This window comes from Coturnix japonica, chromosome 1 (genome assembly GCF_054131305.1).
Source record: "Coturnix japonica strain WE chromosome 1, WE-NBRP24, whole genome shotgun sequence".
Taxonomy (NCBI): Eukaryota; Metazoa; Chordata; class Aves; order Galliformes; family Phasianidae; genus Coturnix; species Coturnix japonica.
The window spans coordinates 90,389,121-90,413,233 of record NC_140663.1 but is presented as its reverse complement, the minus strand read 5'-3'; the positions used below and the strand labels follow the sequence as shown (position 1 = coordinate 90,413,233).

Sequence of the window (24,113 nt, the reverse complement as noted above, 5' to 3'; positions counted from 1 at the left end):
AGCTATTTTATGGCGAGTCAAAGGGGCAGAACACAGCAGACTGCTGCAGCTCTTTCTGAACACAGATGAAGTGTCTCTGAACAGAGTGATTCATGGGTGCACCAGGAGCTGATGCCCACTGATGGTTTGGTTGAGGAATCCAGAGAACAGGCACTGCGGCAAAAGAGCTGTGTCTGTGTGCACGTCTAAACTGCTGATGTGCCAATAAATGGTGTGCCAGTAAGAACATGGAAGACTGAATGCCAGTCGTGCAATACATCACAGTTACTGCTTTTGTACATCCTAATGCAAAGCAGGCTTGAAAACAGAAATACACAATTCAGTGTCTGCCACTGGCAGACTGTACAAAATAAATGATGTGAAGTATTCTGTCACCTGCCCTCATACGTACACTAGCAAATCCACAGCATTAGGTGAAAACTTCAGCAATGAGGCCACCTGTACTTTGTGTTTCTGCACTATAGAAACTGCCATAAAATGTACGCTGGGCATAAAACTATGTTCTAGAGCCCAGAAGATTTCATTTTTAAACACATATATTGTGTTTCCTAGCTCTTTTCAATCACTGTGGCAGCTCAGGTAACCCTTGTTACCTGATCAGCCAGCTGTTTTGCACAAGTACCTTTACTTGCATGGCTATCCCACAAAACTGATCAAGTAATTGGTGTGTGTGAAAATAAAAATAAAAAACCTCCCCGTTTCTTTTCTGGCAGTTGTATACGGTTGTTTTTTTTCCCCTCTCAGATCTGTTCTTCTTCCTAAGTCAAGACACGGCAGCTACAATGACAAAGCAGAAATGAGCAACCAAGCAAGGGCTGCTTAAGTATTGCAGCTGTGCATGCACAGCACAGCCTTGAATAAAAATACAGGCATGCATGTGCGTATATGTTCATCTGTGCAGGTGTGATATGCATACATATGTGGATAGACATGTATGCATGTATGCAGTGATATACACATGCTTTGTGTAGATAATTAGAAACAAATTTAACCCCATTTTGCAGGCCCCCTCGTACCAACACAAGCAGCATAACAGACCTTTACCTCAATAGCAGCATTAGTTCTTCAGGGTCACCTCCTTCCCTCTGCTTTCCTCTACTCCCAACCTTCACCGTTTCTCAAGAAACTCGACACATTTGTCATCAAACTTTACAAAGTTGCTGCTAAAATCCCGTGGAAACAAACATAATCATACCATGCTTTATCTGCATATTAAAAAGTAAAACAAACAAAACCCACCCAAAGGTTTTGTCTGTGCGAATAAGGAATGTTGGAAGGCTCCTATTCAGGTCAGCACGTTTGCAAAATATCTGACAATGTCATCCTGACCCCTACTGGAAGTGCTGAGCGTTCGCAGGCTGAGATAGAGGAATATCAGCAAACCCAGAGCAGCAGGACATCATTCAGAGATGTAATAAGTGTTTCCCAGTATCTTTTCAACATTAACTACAAGACACTGTAGGGAACGGCAGTGGAGAGTTGCAATTCTATCAGCAACTAAAGAGGTCCTTAAAATCAAATGCATTTACTGATCCCAATTTAAAGTGACAGAGGACAACCATATCCAATTCTATAGAAGTGAACACATTGAAACACTGCAAAATATGTTTTTAATCTGATGGTTTATCCATATTACTTTTTGCATGCCTATTAATCTAATGGAAGTAGAGGGGGACAAGGGATTCGAGTCATCCTGGTTACAAACACCTGTGCCATGTGATGTGCTCCTCAAGTTCAAATATGAAATTCCAACATATTTTCAAAAAAAAAAAAAAAAAAAAAAAAGAAGAAGAAGAAGAAGAAGAAAACAGAGCTATCTTCTGCTGAAATCCCAGGCACTTAGAATGGAACGAACCATTCCAGGTTCACACAAAGATCACAGAAGCTGCACAATTCAGGTATGGGAAATCCTCAGTAAAGAAAACACAGCTTGGAAACTGTTAATGAAATCTGTAGTTCTGCATTTCGACCCAGCCATGTGATTTACTAACACATTAAAATTGACATCGACCCTCCTGAAACTGTTCTGTCGAGATCCTTTTTCTTAGTGCTTAAAGGTGAGAGACCTGTGAGACTCTCACAGATCATTCTATGTTTTCAGCAATTTTTGTGTTTGCTACAGCAAGTGCTAGAGGTAAGTCAAATGCAGTGTTGCTTTTCTATTTTGCCAGGCATAGAGAAAGCCAGAGCTGCCACTCCACCCTGTGACTTCTCTTGCAAGACGAATATGTGCTCAGTGTGATCTCCACTGGTGCAAACCACTATCCTCCAGGAACATGCACGAGAAGCCACACTCCTCTAACCTCCTTTGCATCTGCTGAATTCACACATCTTTTCTGGAAACAAACTATTTTTAATTAGAGCTCTGCTTAAGAAATTACACTGATTGAGATGCTCACAGTGCCCTCCTTATCAATATCCTCCTTTAAGTCTTTACTTGGAACACAGGTGAAAATGAAAGTAGATGAATACAAGGGACAGAAAAATAAGGACTCATTAGGAGTGAAATACATAGTGAGCAGCTGAAACCAGTGTTCCAACATACACTGGAAAGGGCGTGTTTCACACACTATTGGCTGAAACCACCTGTAGCCATCTTGAGTATGCAATGACATCAAGTCTTAGTGTAACAAAGCACACAGAGCTCTCAGAAAAGCTGCTTTTGGCCTGCTGCAGAGAGACTGGAGAATCATTGAAAGAGAATCTTTCAGAACAGGGGCATTTGGCAAGAAAAGTATTTACAACAGTATTACTTCAAGAGAAGAGAAGGATTGCTCAAGGAAGTGAGAGGGATGATTACCGATCCCTGGAGGTGCTCCAGAACTGTGGAGATGTGGCACTGAGGAACATGGCTGGCGGGGCTGGGGGTGGGTTGAGTTGGACCTCACGATTCTATGATTAGATGTAAGTTGTATTTAAATGGCACATGGATGGAAGAGTATATATTAGTGCATACCCAAAAGACATTTCCTCCAAATGAAAATTCAGCACTATGAAGTCTGAAGTGAGGATGGAGATACTCCTTCTGCCATTACAAGTTATGGAGCATCTCATGTCAACCTCCTTATTACATAATGCAGAGTGATAAATCTGCTTGACATAAATCACTTATGAAGGAACATAAGCTTACTAAAAATATCTCTAAATCAAGGGCAGATTTCTTTCTCAGTGTAAGATCAAAAGCTCAAGTTATATTTAAGCTCTAATGAGAAGCAGCCTTATTTATTGGTGGTGGTTGGGTCACAGGGCCATGAAAGCTTCTGCGTTCTAATCCTGCAGCATATCCATGCTTTACTGTTCTGGAAACATTTGTGACTCTGTTTCTCCATCACATAAGCAGAGATTTTATTATTTAGTTACCTAAAGAGGCCTTAAGATAATATTTACAATCATCCTATGTTGTTTTCAATAAACTTCTGTCCTGATCCTGCAGGATCTGTATTCTAAATCTGAACTGTTTAGATCTAATAAAAAAAAATCATAAGAAAAGGTGAAAATAAAGAAAAAAGTGATTATTACATTACAATAACACAACTTCAACTCTGAAATTATAAGAGCATCAGTAATGATGGGACAAAAAGATCCTTACTTCTGATTGGCATATTTTTTAGGTTGCTCCAAAAGTAATATTTATTTCCATGAAAACTGCAACAGATGCAATGAGCACAGTAATATTGTTTGATAGAACAAATTCTCAGCTATGAAATACTATGTTGAAAAAGTAACAACCATTAGCAATGCATTTTTGCCAGGGATGAGCAAGAGCCTGCACGCCATGCTAGTCAAAATCTTCACCAGTGGAGGTGACCCACTGTTGCCGCTGACACTGATGAAATCTACCACCCACAGCCTCACTATGTTCACTGGTAGTCTCAAGAAAAGTTCAACAGGCATCAATGAATGTCAATGGGGGCCATTTCTTCTGAATGGAGAAATTCAGTGACACACCTATATTTCATACATGCTTTCATGTCAAATGCTATTTCATCAGGCTGCTCCTCTGCTGACATCTGTCACACAGCAACAACATGTAATGGCATACTGGTAAGAAGGTCAAACCTCTACTGCCATACCACCAACATCTCCCTCTAATGTCAGAGGCCAACATAATAAAATAGGAGGCGGTATTTTTGGAACAGTCCTTGTACTTAAGACTAGGAGAAAAGCAAAATAAAAGCAAACAAATAGCAGGTAACCTTAAAAAAACAGCCAGCACTGATTCTTTCTGTATCTTAGTTTCATCCATAACAGGTATTTCTTACATCTAATTAAGCCTTCAGCCACCAACATTTCACACACTGTTGCTGAGGATACAGCTTAGTCTGCATGCCTCTCCTCCTTCTGCTCCAGAAAAAGCAATTCTGCAGGTATCTGTGGGAATGTGACAATAAAGACAAATATTTCCCTGTGAGAGAAGCAACAGAGACACCATGGCTGTGGCTTTCCACGGCCATGAGCTTCTCAGCAGCACACAGGCAACATTACTGCATGGAGGAGGAAGAGGATACATCTGGAAATAACTCTGTGCTCTGCAGGTTCTACAGACACCTGGTGTGCAGCTCATCTGCAGACTTATGTCCAGGATCCCTGCACACAAACTGCCTCTGGCACCCCACAGCAACAGACCTCAAGTGAAACACAACTGCTGGTCAGTCTTAATTTTCTGCCATCTCCCTTCTGGTTCAAGCAAGAAGGGAGGCTCTTCAAATTGTGCTATAAGCAAGACGTCAGTCTTGGCATGACTTCCTCAAAGGATTAGTGATGTAATGCACAAGAGGAAACATGCAGCAGCCAAGGCAGCAAGAGGACAGGGAGGCATGTATGGCACAAGCCAGCCACACAAGTGTTGTGCTCAAGCACAATGCATCTAACAGCATGTAAACAGGTGCTAAATCTGTGTGTTTTTAATAGCAAACGTTTATGGTACTGCCTCTCACATTTTATTAGTGGGAGTCTATCCAAGGGACCCAATACTGACATTCCAGTATTGTCATAAAAGAAAGCAACCACATCCTATGGCAGAGTTCACGAGCCTTTTAGGGCTTTGTAAGATGAAAAATCTTAGGAATTTACCCACAGTGAAATTTTCTGGATTCTGCAGCAGGGACAGAAATAAGAAATAGGTAATTAAAATAAATAAAATAAAATAAAATAAAATAAAATAAAATAAAATTAAATTAAATTAAATTAAATTAAATTAAATTAAATTAAATTAAATTAAATTAAATTAAATTAAAAAGCTTCTCTTTCAAGTCTCAGCTTGAATCTGTAATATTTATATTTTGAACAGTTTGAAAAATATAGCACCTTTTCCCCATTGTTCATTAACTGTGATCCTCAATGGCACTTCACAGTCACTTCTGAAATAGAAAAGAAGGTAAAGCTCAGACTGAAGAGGCCTTGAATTGCTGCAAACCATGTAAACTCAGCTCTTCAGCTCCTATCTGCAAAGCCTCAATGACATAAAATGGAAGAGACCTGGCTGAATAAGGGATTTTGATTTTCAACATAATAAGGCCTTTTGAAACAAATTCCACCCAATACTTAAGAACAGTGGCAGAGATAGTGGCTGCTATCTAGATTCAGAAGTCTCAAAATGAGCTACAGTATCTGATTCCGTTAAGTAAATCAGGAAAGATCAGTACTCAGAAAAAGTTTGCTAAAGAAAGCGTATCACCCACATCTTTGTTTTTGACTCTCTTTACCTGTTTAAGATTAGAGCATGATATATTGAAAATAAACCTTCCAAATACTGAGTAAATCTTCTACTATAAATTAAGAACAGTTCTTGAGCTGAATAGCTCTGCTGTAGACTGGCAGCATAGCTTCCAAAGTGGATATAAACAAATGAGTTTTCTTTTCCATGCTGCTTATAGACATAAGGTTTCAAAATATGGACATTTGTGCTGCCTGTCAATATGAGGATAAAATTAACTGCTACTTTGAAAGATGATTGACATTCAATCTGTACTTAACTTAGCCAACGGTCTACTGGTATTTAAAACGAGAGAGGACGCAAGGATTAAAAAATGCATTTTGTTATTATTATTATAATTAGAAAAGGATTATTTTTAGAGCTATTCTAACTTACAAAATTGCCTACAGAAAAACTATTTTCAACTTCATCTTACACCCATTTCTAAAAATTTACAAATCCAACGTCAGTATTCAATACGTAATAATAGGTAATAGTCTCGTGCGGGTTGGAAGGGACCTTAGAGATCATCAAGTCCAACCCCCGGGATTCAAGCCCCCTGTGTAGCAGAGCGGCACTTCTACCACTTGTGCCACAGGGGGATTCGAACCCAAGCCCTGGTGTTACAAGGCGGCATTCCTACCACTGCACCACCAGGGCACACAATAGATAGCAAACAAAATAAGAAGGAAAAGCAATGATAGCCAAGGGTCATATTGCTAGACAGAAGCCCAAGAGAATTAGACTGCACTTCATCAGTCTGTTTCTATAAAATGTGATGAAACCAATTTGCTTGCACAAGGAAGGAGAATGCCACGGAGAGGAAAAAAAGTATATTAGGTAATGTGTTTTTTGTCTTTACAAAACAAAATAATATTCCTCCTGCTAACTATGGCTTTGACAAGAAATGAGTTCCTGCTGCAGTGCCAAAAAAAGTATTTAACGACAAAGAAATTAATACAAAGATTTTGTTATGGCTCCCTTCCAAATCTGGATATTCATTGAATATCACAGAATCATAGGACAGCTTAGGTTGAAGGGGATCTTAAACCTCATCTTGTTCTAACCCCCACCTTCTACTCACTAGATCAGGCTGTCCAAGGCCCCATCAACCTGGCCTTGAACACCTCCAGGGATGTGGCATCCACAATCCTCTGGGCAATCTGTTCCAGTGCCTCCATCACCCTCTGAGTAAAAACCTTCTTCCTAGCAGGTAACCTAAACCTAATAAAGGCTTCGTAAGCCTACGAGCCTTTATTAAAAGCCTCATAAACCTAATAAAGCCATCCCCCCTTGTCCTGTTAATATCACGCTATGTAAAGAGGTATGTTACTTGCAAAGTAACCTCCTGCTTGTGAGCTCTCTTTAAGTACTGGAAGGCCATAATGAGATCTCCACAGAGTCTTCTGTTGTCCAAGCTAAACAAGCTCAACTTCCTCAACCTTTCTTTCATCATCTTTGTGGTCTCCTCTGGATGTGCTCCAACAGCTCCACATCCTTCCTGTACTGGGGGCCCCAGGCCTGGACACAGTACCCCAAATGGGCCTCATGAGAGCAGAATAGAGGGGGGACAATTGCCCCCCCCTCCCTTCTGGCCACTCCTCATTTGATGCAGCCCAGAGTACTGTTCACCTTCCAGCACACTGCTGTCTCATGTCTAGCTTTTTGTCCACCAGGACCGCCAAGTCCATCTCCAAAGGGCTGCTTCCAAGGAGTTCTTCTCCCAGTCTCCATTGACTTGTACACGGCACTATAAGGTGATCTCGGATTTGCTCCACTCTTTCACTTGAAGGCATTTTACTCCCCTGACCCTCACTTAGAAATTCTGGGATACAGGAGACATGAGAAGCTTGACTGGCCATGAAAACCAAGGTAAAGAATTCATTAACTATCTTAGCTTTCTCCATGTCTGAAGAGGCCTGTTCTCCCTTTTCATTTATCCCAGAGGGTAGACTCTCTTTTATGTTTCTACAATAAATAAGTATTTTCCAACAATTCAGTGATTGCATATAGACTTAAACTTAGGCAAAGCAGAGAAGAAATGCTTTAAACTCTTCAGAGAAAGTCAGGAAGATTCTTGCAATGTTTTTGTTAAATCAATGTGGAGCAGGATTTCCCGTATCCAGATCTCCAAATCCTCTGCCCATACACTTGAAATATTTGAGTATCAATGTAGGGAGTGAAATACAGAGTAGCTGCCCATAGGCAGCCTACTTCAATGGGGTCACCTATGGTTTGATGGTTTAGCACCTGTAACTGTAAACATTTAAATATCTAAATTCCTTATGTTGAGGTCAGGGAAATTTATTCTCTAATTTTTTTCGTGCTTTGGTCTGATCTCTCTGTCAAACAAACAATTCTTCTTTCTTCTCATCAAAGGAAGTCTTGTGTAATGAAGTTACAAGAAGCTTAAATTTCGTTTCTTTCCACATGTACAGAAAGTGAGACAGCAGAACCAGAATTTTGGCTGGAGTTTTTAAGCACAACTACAGTACAAACAACTCTCCAAGTTCTTTTAATCCATTACTCTTTCTTAACAGTTACAACATATGGAAGAAATTAGGTAAGGCACATAATCAAAGAGAATGTTTTGACATTGGAAACTGATAAATTGTTTCAGTCTCAGTGCAAAAGATTTATGATCCTAAACTTGTTATAGAATATCTATCAATATTTCTACATAAATTGAAGCTGTAGACAAAAATGCTACCTATCCACGTAGTTGCGTATTAGCAGTCTGATAGTGATAGGATAAGGGGGGAATGGCTTTAAACTAAAAGAGGGAAGATTTAGGTTAGATTCTAGGAAGAAAGCTTCTACTCAGAGGGTGCTGGAGGCACTGGGACAGGCTGCTCAGAGAAGCTGTGGATGCCCCCTCTCTGGAGGTGCTGAAGGCCAGGTTGATCTGGTGGGTGGCAGCCCTGACCATGGCAGGGAGGATGGAACAAGATGATGTTTAAGGTTCCCTCCAGCCTATGCCACTCTACGATTTCACGATGATTCTATGATTCTAAACTTTCCATAAAAATAAAAATTGCATATCAAAATAAATTAATTAACTGCACCATTACTGATTTTTTTGTTGTTGTTTGTATTTTCCCTAAAGCTGTATCTCCTCAGGACTTTCCCATGAATGCCAAGGTAGACTCATTTTAGATTCAGTTTCACTTGGTTATTGTCATTCTTCCTTGCTCTCCTACAGTAACTTTACTCAAGGGGAAAATAAATTAAAAATAATTAACCAAGACACTATATTTTTTAAAGTATTTCTGTGTCTGAATTTGCGTGCTCTGTAATAGTTAGAAGGGCATATCCTCCAAAAATGAAACCTTACTATGTACATGAAATTCCAACCATTCCAAATATCACCAAATCTGAAATTACAAGTAAGTTCTGGAAGAGAGTAATCTTTCACAGGTCTTTGTGAATGCTGAGATGCATCAGTTTGCAGGTCAATCTGATCATCTTCCAGAGGTTCAGAACACTTTGATCTGTTCACTTCCCGTGTACTTTCAACCCCACTGAAAATGCCTTCAGGTCCCACTTGATAACACTCATGAGCCAGAGAGCACTCTAAGGGGAATGTGAAGAGGGTAAATTGCATTCATGTCACAAAGCATTTTCACTGTTTTCAAGGAATCTAAGCTGTAGGCATTTTGCTGTCACTAAAATAAAAGACTTTTTCCTGAACTTAAAATCTGAAGAACAAAATGTTAAAAAAGCACATTAAAAAGCAGCATCAACAGCCACTGCAATGTTTTTCAATCTAAGGGGAAGGGCTAAGAGAGTTTATTACAAGAACATAAATCCAATATAAGAATAATTTAAAACAAAAACATATCACCTGAGAGTTCATTCAATTAAATTCACACATACATGCTAAAAATAAGTATTATTTACATTCTGTGGAGCCACAGAAGCAAGCTTAGCTTGATAAAAAAAAAAAAATGTTGGGTTTTACCACTGTGCAGCTTGAATTAGTCCCTCCTTCCCAATTTGTCCCTTTGGTTCCTGGACAACAGAATGTAATCATTTTATTTACAGTATAAATTGTCCTCCTACTGAGAAGGACAAAATTGCATATAGCAGAGCAAGTTCAGCAGAGCACTGTGTATAGACCAACTTCATTTATTTAATTTTTCATAACCCACAGAGAAAAAAGTTAACTAAAAAGAGAAGAAAGCTAATTGCCCTAATTCCTTCTGCACGCTCAGGAAAGGAATTCCTTTGGGTTTACAGTCTCAGGAAAAGAAAGCAAATGCTAACCCCAAACCAAGCAGAGTGAGGAGACATGTATTTGTTAAGAGTATGCTGTTATGCCCCTACAAGACAGAATGTGCAGATTGCCTCTCCATTCTCTCTGAATTTTTAAGGAAAAATAATGCTCACGCCACTCAGATAGCTCTAAAATACACATACTTACATTATAGAGAATAATATTGTTGCAGAGAGTTATCAATCAGTTTTCCAGAGGATAACCAACTTCTATGTATTTAAATCAAATTGGTCAATGGTCCACAGATAAACCCTTTTGCATTCTCTTGTATTTTCTGTGGAAAACAGGTATAATGCTAACCTTCCTGTTTTATTTATAATATAAAACCTCCAATACACATCTGTTAAAACTTATGCCAACATACGTCTCACCCTTTAAGAAATACTAAGTTAAAATAACTGGAAATACATATTGCTGAGCCACACACAATTCAGGGAGCAAGCAAACACCAAAGAAGCTTCCAGTAAATGGTGTAAGAATCAATTAACCAATTTGTATTTAAACAAGAATAACCTTCCCCTTCACAGCCCCCCTGCTTCAGTTACACCTCTAGTTTTAAAACCAAAAAGAGGATTTTAAACTACACTAAATCACAAATGATTTATAAAACACTGTTTAAAACACATTATCTTAAACAGTCAGGATTAAAAGCTGTAATGGTGGCTAGTTTATGTAATTTATGCCTTCCCCTCTGAGGGAAACAAAATTTGCAGGGTTTCATTGGAGTATGAGCTTCAAATGCAGGAAAAAAAAGTGGCTTAAGCAGCTTACCCTGAATGAACACAGTAAACTGAAACCCTTTAAACACAACAATCCTGGTCATAAACACTTGCAGTACAAACATTTGCAATTACTAATAGCTAACTACCTGCCAATTAAACTTACTGCACCCTAACCAGTGTCTGTAGTGAGATATCACACTATTTCTTTATACTAAATGGTGATCATTGCGAAGTGTAACTTAAAACTAGTTCCACAAAACAAAACAAAGCATGAAATCCATAGCTGTCTGCAGCGTATTCAAGTTATCAACAAGCTTGGGCACAGTCTTACTGAAGAGACAGTTTGAATACTGGCATGTCAGTATATAGAGTTAGGAAATGCTGAGAGTGAATTGAAAACAGCTCTACAGTCTTATGTCTCACTGGGGTATTAGACACTAAACAGATTTCAAGGAGGTGTCTGTCTGCACCCCCAGGGATCCAAGGCTGAAAAAATATATCCTCTCCTTTTTGAATCCTTTCTTACGTCTTGAGGCTCTGCCTACCTTGTCCTTAGGCTACGTAGTCTCTCACCAGGTTCTTTATTTCCTTCTAATAAACTGTGTAACTTTTCATTAAACTTTCACTAGCAATAAGTAACACTAGGACGCTGTGTTTTGTGATAAAAGAAGGAAGTTCTGAATATATAAGTCATTCTGTGCTTTGGCACAAATTTATAATGCAGTTTGATGGATTTCTTTCCTTACAATATCTAGCAAGCATAAATTTAATGCTTTATGGGAACCTTAATACTTCTCTATGCTTATAAAGCACAGTGAAGGCAGACATTAGGAAAAAAAGGCTCATTAGCCTCTGCAAACCTTCCTTCCTACTCCACAATGCCCCCATCAAATGCTGTGATCACAAAGGTATGGGATGGAAGAGACAGTCCAGCCAGCGAACCTGGACATAGGAGGCGTAAGGGAGAATGTCAAATGAGGCAAATGTCATTCACTCTCGAAGCTAGTCAAAGCAAAACACTTTGTGGATTAAATCACACATAAAAAGCAGCTGATTTGATTAGAGAATGCCAAATTAAATAAATATTTGAAACACTGTTTTTCCTGAGTGGCTCATTATGTAGCAAAGAAAAAAAAAATCATTTTTCAAAGATAACATTTTTAATTTCTATGGCAGAAAATCCTGGATTTGGATTTATTCTTGTCATAACTGAAAGAACAAGGGAGTTCTTTCCAACAACTTATCTGGAGCTATTCAGCTTTCCATACTGTTCTACTCTTCTCTTACCTAGCCTCCTTCATATGATTTGCAAAAAGATTTCTTGCCAATATAAACAAAGCTTTCATACTTTGATTGAGTTTTGAAGCAATTCCTTATTTCTTCTACATGAGGCCAAATCAAAAAGAAAATAAGCATTCCTTAGCCAAAGTGGCATTACAGAACAACATACTCAACTGTTTCTCACTTAAGTGATGGAAAAATTCACATGAATAGGCAGAAAAGAGTGAGCAGGAAAAGAAAGAGAGAAAAGCAATTGGTAACAAAGAACTCAAGGAAGGAAAAGCTCACGTTTCCTATGAGCAGAAGAGAAGTGCATGTGTGCAAATAGCAGAAGCTATACAGGGAAAAGGGAATGCAAGAGAATAAGACATAGGTTTGTTTTTCTTTTAAATTACACATGGATTTTTTTCCTGGAATGATACTGTAGGCTCACCAGTAACTCTTCCTGATAGGCTTACATGTTGCTTTGTCCTGTTTATTTTAAAAGGCAAAAATGTTAAAATGCCGAAGTAGTCCCAATTCAGTTTGATATGCCAAGATCTTGTCAGCAGTCAATACAGAGAATATCTCTGTATCATATAAAAATAAATATTTATGTCCTTCTGTGCCAAGTCTGAATTACATCATGCTATAGTTCAACAAATAACATGAGGATAAGTACAACAGCAAGTTTCCTAACTTACTGTATTTCTAATATTTAACGCTGGGGCTATACAAAGACCCTTTTCTAAAACAGATAGTGACAAAGACTGATAGTAAATGCTGTAAGTTAATCTCAGAACCATGATGATATCAAAACACTTGAGCATTGTATACAGTTTATGGTATGGTACCATCCCAATCTTTCAATGGAATTACAGTCTTGTAACTAATCTCTCCCTATCAGTTACACTGTGCAGAAACTGTGAAGTCCAAGTACAAAGAGACTACAGGTGTGAATAATTGCACTCGAGTCTTTTCCCCCAACCATATTTCTAAGCCTGAGAGTGATAAATGGCACAGCAGTTATAAATGGGCAACAGGGTCAGTGGAACTAAAAGCTGAGAGTTCAAAGAAAAGTCACAATTCTTAAGAGTTCAGGAAAAGGCCAGAGACTGATGTTGCAATGTTTCATTGACAGATGGCCAAAGTTGTTATATTCCAATTAAACAAGATAGTTGATTGACAAATAACCATGGTAACACAAACATTACAGCCTCAGACCATTCAAATCACCCTCCTGCCCTCCAAGTGTCATAGTTTTCTCAAATCCATGCAAATTTTTTCTTTGACAAAGACTGACCAGCCACAAATAAAATACCCCAAAGAGGTTCTTGCAATTATGAAATGAATCATATGAATTAAAGTAAATCAATCGCACCTAAATTGGTCCACATGATGACAAAATCTAAGATGGACTTTGCCTGTATGTCTATGAATAAGATTTATTATGACAGAATGAAGGCCAAATCTACTGACAATTTAAGTACGTAAAATGAACAGAATTCAGGAATTATAAGGTAGACACAAGCTCAAAAAGCTGATCCAGGAAGCAGCTTAACTAAACATATCTGCACATGCATTTGAATTTATAACTAATAAATAAAGAATTAATAAGAAGAATAAAAGCTTATTTTCAGGAGGATTGCTTGAACACCATTTGCTTGGGTATTTAAAAAAACTGGTTTCTTGTAACTGCCACAATCCAAGTGAATACATTGCACACAGGAGTATTTTCCATCCTTACCACAGTAGCTGCACAACTGTAAAATAAAGAGATGAAAAGGGTTGGATCTAGAAGCAGCACAGGCAGGAGAGAACTCAATGACGTGGCCTTTTGCCATTCTCACACAAGAGGAAATGACAAAATGGTTCCTCATTTCAACCCCAATATTGCTTCTACTTTTCAGATAACAGCCTACCATAAAAATAACCACTGCTGTAGGACCTGGAACAATCCTGCTTCCTGTTAGATATGATACAGATCCTAAACAAACTAAGTTGGAGGCTTTTCCAGAGGCTCTCCAGCTCTACAAAAGATTTGCTGAACAGGCTGCATTTCCAGGGTTTGCTCAGATCTGCAGGCAGCAGATCCCCATGATCTTCTCTCATGATCTTAGATTCTTTACTTTGCAGTACTGGGGCCTAAAACTAGAAAACAAATCAGACTGCATACTGTACGTACATAAAAATTTGCATTAGGCATTAAGTTATATTTAATTTCTAGATTTTTCTATCCAAAAGAAATAACCTTCATTTTTGTTTGGCATGGAAGTGTGGATGGAGCAAAGGTCTGACTGAGCAATGCTGGACCCTGGGCCAGGTATCTCTTTCTCTAACACTCCCCATCTCTCTCTCTCTCTCTCTCTCTCTCTGTTCCCTTATAAAACTGTCAAGTAATTGAAAAGCTTATTTTGATTTCTTATAAAGTTGTGTCATTTAACTGCACAGCTTAGACAGATATAATTGTGACAGTGCCAGTTCTGTTAAGATAATTGTAGTACAGACATATTCCTTAAAATTCATGGTTGTGTTGGATCTTGTTTCACTTTAATCTAGCTGAGGGGATTTGTGAATCTAGTCACCCTTCCCTCCTTTTCCTCATGTGACATGTAGTATTATGCCACAAGATTCACTGAGATGGAACATGAGGAAATTTCACATGGAACAGCTATCCAATCCATCTGAAAATATTATCTAGATATTTGTATCAGCTTCTACAATTAAAGTATACAAAAGAAAAATAATTGGCCACGATCACTATCATATTATAGACTTACATTATGGATTAAATATCCTAATAATAATAAAAGAATTCACCTACAATATGAACAAAATGGCTACTATATTTAAAACAACTTGCTTAGCATTGAAGATTAGCGTTGTGATGGAAATAAGGAACACTGTTCACAACATCCAGAACACTGCTAAATATTACTTTAATTATCACTCTCAGATTTCCTTCATCAAAGCATTCCTTATCATGGTACAGGGCTTCAGCTTTGTTTTTTAGAAAACAACTGAAAAACAGTACAAATGTTTTTAAGTAAAACATTCATACAGCAAAAAATGGGGAAATTAATTCCCCATCTCCCTTACTTGTATATACAGACTGAACACAGAGTCTTTATGTATTCGTATAATATTTGGTTACAAAGTTCACTCCCTCATTACAAAAACTAAATGAGTAGGTATTGAGTTTCCTCACTGAAAAGATGCTACCTTTCTTGAGCTACAGATCGCTGAGAGTCAGAAAACATCTTTCTGAAGTAGTACTGTATGTTGATACATTACATATTCTTGCTTAAGCATCCAGTAGTGGGCAATTGTCAGAGTTAACACTTGACTACATGGAGTTGCGTTACAACCTCATTACAGCTGCACTAATAATGCTGGAACTGGATACAGACCCAGTGTCACAAACATTACACATACCCTTAGTAGTCTCATATTCTCCTATGTCAGAGAACTGTATTTACTGTATCAGTTCTTTCAGTATGCTTTGGAAGATATCTGAGAATGAGGCACATCTGGTTACGCAACTCAATGTCCACCAGCATTTAAAGATACCTTTTCAAAGAAGCCTATCCAGCAAGCAAGAAAGCTTGACTCATCTATAAATTATCTGCAACTTAAAATGCAATGATTTTATTTCATTTTGTTCTAAACACTGTCTCCCCTTCAGAAGCATGCCAATATCTGAATACTCAGCCAGGCAGAGTGTGGGCAGACTTTGTTTAGCCTGGTTCCCCCATGCTTCACATCCAGCAGAATAGGAAGGACACATAGAAGGCAAAGAGTGAGCAGTGATAGTTTGATAAGATGCTCAGGTGGACAGCAAAGGGAAAAAAAACAAGGAGGAGATAATGAAGAAAGACAAGAGAGTAAGGCAATCGTTACATTTCCAAATAGACTGATCTATAATAGGAGAGTGGTTCCAGATAATAAAGAAAATTAAAACCACTGAAATTATTATCAGCTCACAGAAATCCACTGCCAGAGAGTCATCTCTTCCTCAGCTAAGAATTTTGTAGTTCAATGAGGACTACTTTGTAGAGGGCCTTATTTTAAATACGTTATCTAGGATATCACTCAACTTGTCCATAATTCTATTGTCTCCTTTTGCATTTCTTCCTTTTCCAGTTTCATCCCTCATTGCGTACATACCTTTCAAAGCCTAACAGACAGCATAACTTGCTACAGAACCCTGATTCACTGCTAATTTCACATCAGAATGGATGAAGGCCTCCAAAGTTTGTCATTCACACTCAATTATGGTCTCAGATCTGATTCACCCTAGCTCTAAGAGCACACCTGCCAGCCATCAAAGACACAGACTCAAGCACCTGATTTGTTTGACAGGAGATTTTGCACGGCAGAAAATCCTCTGCAAACACAAGGATTGTGCTCAATCCTTTTCAAAAATTAATTCTTCTCAGTGAGTCAGTAAAGGAGGTTGAACCTTGGTCTAGTCTGGGACTCCAAAGCTTTTGCCTATACACCAACTACTTTGGAGAAAGTATCTCCAGCTCCATCAGAGCTATTGCCCTTTGTACAAACAGAGTGAGAGATCCAGCCTGTGGATAGCTGGTGGCTGGGGGAAACTGACTTAATTTGTTCAGGAGAAATGGTAATCTCAGCCCAAACTTTAGCCTCTCAGTAGAAGCTTTTCATGATGGAGTTACTTGATATTTGGCAGCAGAACATCCACATTCCTCTTTTCCCCTATTCTCTTCCACCCCCTTAGGTGAGTTTGGGATAATTTTTTTTATGAATTAGATGAGATTTCTTTCATTAGAAAATTCCCAATCATCTCTATTCGTACAAGGCAGACATAGGGCAAATGAAAAACTGAGCACTCTGACAATGCCTACACAGAAGCAATCTGTCAAAACGAAAACCAGAATTCAGCTTTAGGGAGGTCTCTTTTTTTCCCTGATAATTTCAACCTCTGAGACAGAATTAGCAATTTGGAGAGCAGAGATCAACCTTGCTTCAGAGTCTAGATGTCAAAAGCTGGCAATTGTTCCAAGGCAAAAAGTGAACTTTGAAGTCATGAACTTTCTTTTAGGACAGTGTTAAGTCTTTATCACTCATACTTAAATGACAGTGATTTTTCTCCAAAGTGCAGATTGCACTCAAACTCTCTTGCAGAAGACTGAATTTTATCTTCCATTTGGAGAATATTATTCAAAAAAAAAAACAATCTGGCACTTCAAAAGAGACATTTGACTTATCCTTGTCTCATATGATTGCACCTTACAGCCCTTAAGCAACTGCAGCTTTGGGAACATTTCAAAGAGAAATGTTCTAGCAACATGTTCATATGACATCAGTGCAGTTAGACTGAGCCACTGTAATCCACATTATCATACATTTGCAAGTGCACTGCTGCTTAGCTATACAGATAGCTTAGTTTTCTCAGCCTTCTTTTTAAGCTGAGGTGCCTAATGGGGCTGATATTTTACGATGGAGTAAAGGTGCATCCATATTTTTCTCTCCATTGAATCTGAAGCAAAAATAGCTGCAGCCATTTGGGATATTAATAGTTGAAAAACATCATGATGTTCTTAAAGTTTGTGTTAAAATGTACTCCCTGACTCGTAAGAAAGCAATCACCATCTTTCATCTCAGTGAATTATAACGTGCGTATGGGCATATATGTATCACATGTACATACAGTTTTCTTTTTTCAAATTTAAGTGATAGCACGTGCAAACAAACACATTTTGGGTTGTGTAAACACTCTGAAGTAATTTCTGTATTTGAAACGAAAGACAAAAACAAAAGACAAAACCTAGAATTCTCAGTGTCTTTCTGCACTTAATTAAAGCGCTTTGTTATCCACATTGCCCTCTGTTAGGTTCTCAAATATGCTCCATCCGATTTAAAATCTCATATCAAAGATACCGAGAGGAACAGAATTGGGTCAACACATTAAACTAGACCTTTCTTTTACATCAGCTCCCAGGCAAATCTTCAGATTTTCCTTGTTATTTACAAGGACGTTAAGAAGGTCTTGTTCTTTCTACCTCAGTGACTTATTCTTCCCACATGCAGATGTGGTAAATCTTTAGATGCTGGTTAGTTAAATGTACCAGCAATAGCAATGAGATCTTAATAGAACAACTTTAATTATTCAATCTTATAAAAAAGTGTATTCTTTCTTTTCAGGAATCTGATTTTGCAATGGGATGTGATAGATTAGAATTACGATTCTTAAAACAAATGAGCTAAAAAGGTCTGACACCTCAAGATACAGCCACAAATACAGCCACTGTGTTACTGCATTTGGCAATTCATGAAATATGTTTACAAAAATAACTTGTCATGTTAGAAATACAAAAAGTTAAGGAAGCAATAGAAATGACCTGGACAGAAGAGATGAAGAGATGCTCTTCAACAAATACCTGAGGGAAATAACTATTGACCTGAATTCCTATTCTCTTTTTTCAGTGCAAAACACATACAGTTGAAAAAAAAATTGACTACTTTTTTGATGGGGGAAAGGGCAGGGAAACGATGTGGATTCTATTCATAACCTTTATTTGACACGAGACATGGAAGATCTGGGAGGACACATTTGGCTGACTTGCTTCATTCTACATATACATATTTTAAAGGAGTCTGGTTCACCTCAGCTGCTCACTGTCAGTCGCAGCCTGGGGTCCAGCACTCTGTCAGGTTCTTCCTACTGTAGGCTTCCTGGATAAGGAAGAACCTTGTTCTGCCTTATTTTTCCCTTGCAGGAGTGTGTGCTCAGGTACCCAGTCATTCTCATTCAGAATGAATGTACAAAGCTCACCCATCTCACAGATGAAGGCAGTGAGCCTGCAAACACATGCGTGCTTAAGACTGCTCACACGTGAGTAATCTCAAGGAATTCAGTCACATCATAAAGGTAAGTAACAGGGAAAGCACACAAGAGGTCATACAGTACATTACCACTAGAAAAAGCATCAGACCACTACTCCACTACCTGACCACATCTCCACTATCCTGCCCGCTCTTTCCAGTATTCTTGCCCTCATCCTGTCTGCTAAAAGAGACTTTGATTCATAAGGATATTAGATGCTGTATGTATTGCTATGGGGTGCAAACCAGACAATTCTCTTGCAGGAAGTTCTAAGTTGCTTGTAAGAAAGTTTACAATAAACATATATTTTATTTTAATAAAAAACAATGGATGCAGAGAAATCTGGAGCCATTAGCCAGCTTATTGTTAGGGTCAGTTAATTCAACAGGAGATGTAATTGCTTACAAAAGACTTTAAAAGGGAAGGAGCCTTGTAGGCAGGCTCTGAGTCATCTCAGATAGACATGGGAGGAAGAGCAAAACGTGAATACAACAGTGAGTTCTGAAAGATAATTAAGTAAAACCAGAGGCATATTGTTCAGGAGACTATTTCCAAAGAGCATGCCATTTGGGTGTGCTTGCATTCAGTCAGGCCCAGACAGACATTCAAAACTTTATCCAAACTATAGTAGAATGTGCAATTAAGGAATAGATTCCACAGCAAAGATGCTAAAGTTTTCCTTCACTGTCAGTTAGAAAGGTATATTTTATAACATTAGAAAATAGCCCAACAGTAGTTATCTATACAGCTTCGTTACTCTTCTGGTAGTAACCAGAATGCAGATACTGGGGTCCTAAAAAATAATGACAACAGACGAGTCTTGCCACTGTTACTGCCACCTGAACACACTCAGTAGCTTGCATGACTGGACACCAACCATAGGATTAAACTGGAAAAGATTCTTCCCTAGGCTGCTTTTGTTTACATCTTGGAAAAAAACACCTATTCTGTTCTTCGTAGTTACATAGCCCATCAGAGAGCATTTAATAGTCTTCCTATAGCTCGACAGTACAAGTTAATATTGAAGATACTGCTAACTTGGCTGGAAAATCACTTAGGAAAACTCTTACCTTATGTGGAGGAGACAAATTAAACCCAAGTTTGCAGCTCGAGCCATTCTTTTCCTTCTAAGGATGAATTTATCTCTTTTCAGTTCAGTACCTCTGTGCTCTCTTCTGACCTAATTTTGTCTGTGATAAATGCCAGGGTTTCAGCGGAGTCACTTGAGCTCCTGTAAGAAAAGAACTGAAGTAAAAAATGAATGCACTCAACATTCCTGCTCTGACAGATTGCTTGTCAGGACACTAAAAGCCTTGTAAGGCTATAGGTGAGGTAAAGCCTCCGAACTGCCATTATTCAGACAAAATTGCATTTCAGTTTTCTACTAATTATTCTGTTCTAACATAATGAAGTTAAAGCTCATTCAGACTGAACAGGTCTACAATTCGTACAGGCCTGATACAGCTTGTTTTATAGGTTTCATTCCCAGGGGAATCGCATGGCTAGAGGACATTCAAATTAAATTTCAGCCTTGGTTTAGATGGGAAAAATACAACAATTGCATTCTACTGAGAGGCACTGCAAAACTGGCCAAAGAAATTCCTCATTTTGACTGCTTTCTTTTCTTCCCTTACCCAAGCAACCTACAGGGAATGCTTTCCAAATAGCATTAAGGACTGAACACAGCTGCATCTGCTCTTGCAGAAATGGGCATGAAATGACCACGGGAGGTACCTAGTAACATGCCATCTTAACCTTTCTGGATGGGCCTTGCCCTGTGGTGAAGGATCTGCCACCAAAGCATATGGCACAGCTGAGACCACTGACTAGATGAGAACAAAAGAGCTTCCATTTCAGTATTCTGCTCTTAACATTAACCAACAACAGATTCTAGGTGAAATCCCACAATAAAGACTTGATAATTTTTCCACTATGCACCCATCTTCTCACACCCCACAGCCTTAACGCTTGCTGAACTCTAAGGGCTGCTCTGAAAGTAATATCTCCTATGTTGGCCCATGATGTCAGAGGCAGATGTTGGTGGCATGACAATAGAAGTTTGACCTCGCTACCAATATCCTGTTACGTGTTGTTTGCATGTGACAGATGGCATCAGAAAGGCAGTATGGCAGAATGCCATCTGACATGGAAGTGTGGATGAAACAAAGGAGTGTCACTGAGTTCCTCCATGCACAAAAAATTGGAACCCACTGACATTCAACTTCTATGGAGACCAACCAGTGGATGTGAGCACAGTGAGGCAGTGAGTGATGAGTTTCAGCAGCAGCAACAGTGAAAGCTCATTGCTGGTGAAAATGGCAGTGGCAGTGACTGGGTGAAACACTGGCTGGATGGCCAGGCCTAAAGATCTGTGCTCACTGGAGGTAAATCCAGTTGGTGGTCGCTCACAAGCAGTGTCCCGCAGAGCTCGGTACTAGGGCCACTTCTATTTAACATCTTTATTAACGGTCTTGATGAGGGGATTGAGTGCACACTCAGTAAGTATGCAGGCAACATCAAGTTGGGAGGGAGTGTTGATCTGCCTGAGGGGAGAAGGGCACTACAGAGGGACCTGGATAGACTGGATCACTGGGCCAAGCCAAACTATGAGTTTCAATAGGGACAAGTGTCAGGTCCTGCTTTTTAGTCACAACAACCCCAATCAACCCTGCAGAGCTGGGGAGGAGTGGCTGGAAAGCTGCCTGATGGAAAGGGACCTAGGTGTGCAGATGGACAGTCAGCTGAATATGAGCCAGCAGTGTGCCCAGGTGGCCAAGAAGGCCAATGTCATCCTGGCTCGTATCAGGAATGGTGTGGTGAGCAGGACTAGGGAAGTCATCCAGCCCCTGTACTCAGCACTGGTGAGGCCTCACCTCTAGTACTGTGTTCAGTTTTGGGCACCTCAGTTCAGAAAGGACATGGAGGTGCTGGAGCAGGTCCAAAGAAGGGCAACGAGGCTTCTGAAGGGCCTGGAGAATCAGCCCTATGAGGAGAGACTGAGGGAATGGGGGCTGTTTAGTCTGGGGAAGAGGAGGGTGAGGGGAGACCTTATTGCTCTCTTCCAGTATCTGAAAGGTTCTTACAGCAAGGGGTTGGTCTCTTCTCACTGGAGACAGGTAACAGGATGAGGGGAAATGGCCTCAAGTTGTGCCAGGGTAAGTTTAGTTTGTATAAAAGGAAACACTTCTTTACATAAAAGGTTGTTAACCCACTGGAATGGGCACCCCAGGCAGGTGGTTGGGCCACCATCCCTGGGTGTGTTTAAAAACCATTTGGATGTGGGGTTCACGGACATGATTTAGTGGAGGGTTTTTAGTTAGGGTAACATGGTTAGGTTGTGGTTGGACTCAATTACCTTTAAGGTCTTTTTGAACCTGAGCAATTGTATGATTCTATGACTGTGTTGAAAAACAGTGTTCAGTAACAAATAATATGTGGCTACATTATACATACACTTAATTCTTAATAGCATTTAATACAAATGGTACTGGTTTCTCAAACTACCAAAAATTTGTAGTTAGAAGCAAACTCCTATTAAAAAGAAAAGGTATCTTAATCTTACCTGAACCCACAAGAACAAAAGGTGTCTGTATATGCTGCTATCAAACATTCATTTCAAATGAGATGAGCTAGAAATAGATGTTTCCATTGAGATGAGCTAGAAATAGATGTTTTCATTGAAAGGGCAAATTATCTTCTACTGGAACAGCTCCATTTGTGCTATGATGCCCCCACAAGCTCTGGGAAAACAAACAAACAAACAAACAAAAAAAAACACCACAAAAAGAGTAAACAAAAAAGTCACCATATTTTTGAATGGATTATCAAATTTCTGAACTACTACCAAAATGCAGCATTACATGTGTTAAGAGTACAATGTTTCCCAAGCCTATAACACTAAAATTCCACAACCGAGGTTCTGAAAGGTCAACATTTAATAATGCATATAAGACTTCCAGATGTCCAAGAGACAACTTTAAAGAAAAAATAGTCAATATTTAAAACAACCCAGCTGAAGCTCTTCTCTTTCTTTTCTGCTAGATAGATAGGTGCTAGAAAGACAGCTGCAAAACCGCACATGCATTATTTAGGTAGCATCAAAACCTGCACAGCTACAAAAGAAGTACAGGTTTGTGAAAGTTTTCATTGTTCATATTCTCACTTCTGAAGGAAGAGTTCACAACTTACATACACTCTGTTGCTTAATCATTTCTCCACCTCTTAGAAAAGCATCTGGACTTTCAAAGATGGTATGAGGAAATCAAGAATTACCCTCCAGTGTCAATGACATTCTGAAAGCTCAAACTAACCCCAAATTAAAAAGAAAGCTTAAAGAGTTACAGGTCTATTAATTGCTCATCACCTTGCACAATCCTTCCCCATTGCTTTCACAGTATATAAATGCCTGAGCTAAACAGAGTCCTATTTGCAAAAGCACCCCAACCACGTAGAACTTCACAGAAAACAATTCTGATTTTAAATATAATTTAAACAAATATCTCAACACAGGAATTTGGCACCCAAGATGCTTTCACAGTATTAAGATTTAAAGGCCTCGGTGCCTCATTCCCTTCTGAAAACAGTAATATTTTCTAGTGTTCTTTTCTTAAAATAAATTATACTATTACTTACACAACACACCACCAGTATCAAAATATCAGCTAACAAAAAAGCAGCACCTTCAGAGCTTGTTGTTGCTGTTGTTATGTTTTTGGTACTCTTTTTTACGGCCACATTTTAATCTGTACTTGAATTATTCTGGCCATTAAGACTTATCCTCAAATTGCCAAATGAGACTTCAGGAAATGCTGTGGGGCTACAGTATTAGAGGGAAAAGAAAGTCATGTTCTAAATGGGTACCTTGTGTTGCTCTCTGCCTTCCATGATCAATTACAGAGGGTGATAGCATTTCCAAAAACTGGGATTCCTGAGAATTTTCTCCACTTTAAAATCAAAAAGGGCATTAAATTTTGGATTTGAAGGTAGAAATGCCAGAATTACAATTAGCATTACTATGTAAAGCAAGTTCCTGAGAGAGAGAGAATTCAAATGATCATCATTTTTATTATTACTACTATTATAAGGGCACCAGAAGTACTTAGCACCAGAAACTAGCAACACTAAGACCACCAAGTCTCACTGCCGTCACGTCAGTCCCACAGCAGGACTCCCAGCTTGAGGTGCTGCATAGTAATTTTGCAGCCCCACGCTGAAGTTTTTCGCATGGAAGCACCAGCTGCATGACAACAACTCCCTGCACACTTTCCCCTCTCCTTCAGGAGGAGAGAAATACAACTAAATAAG

General features: G+C 39.0%; 1 protein-coding gene across 1 annotated transcript in view; it reads right to left on the bottom strand.

Moving 5' to 3' along the window:
- Nucleotides 1–22,549, bottom strand: part of LOC107322457 (uncharacterized) — a 416,365-nt gene extending 393,816 nt beyond the window's left edge. Inside the window, exons 1-2 of the mRNA XM_085527597.1 lie at nucleotides 22,372–22,549; nucleotides 19,880–20,040 (exon numbers count right to left, since the gene is read on the bottom strand). The gene's annotated coding sequence lies outside the window, so the exon portion shown is untranslated. The remainder of the gene's footprint in view (nucleotides 1–19,879; nucleotides 20,041–22,371) is intronic.
- Between the last annotated feature and the right edge of the window lie 1,564 nt (nucleotides 22,550–24,113).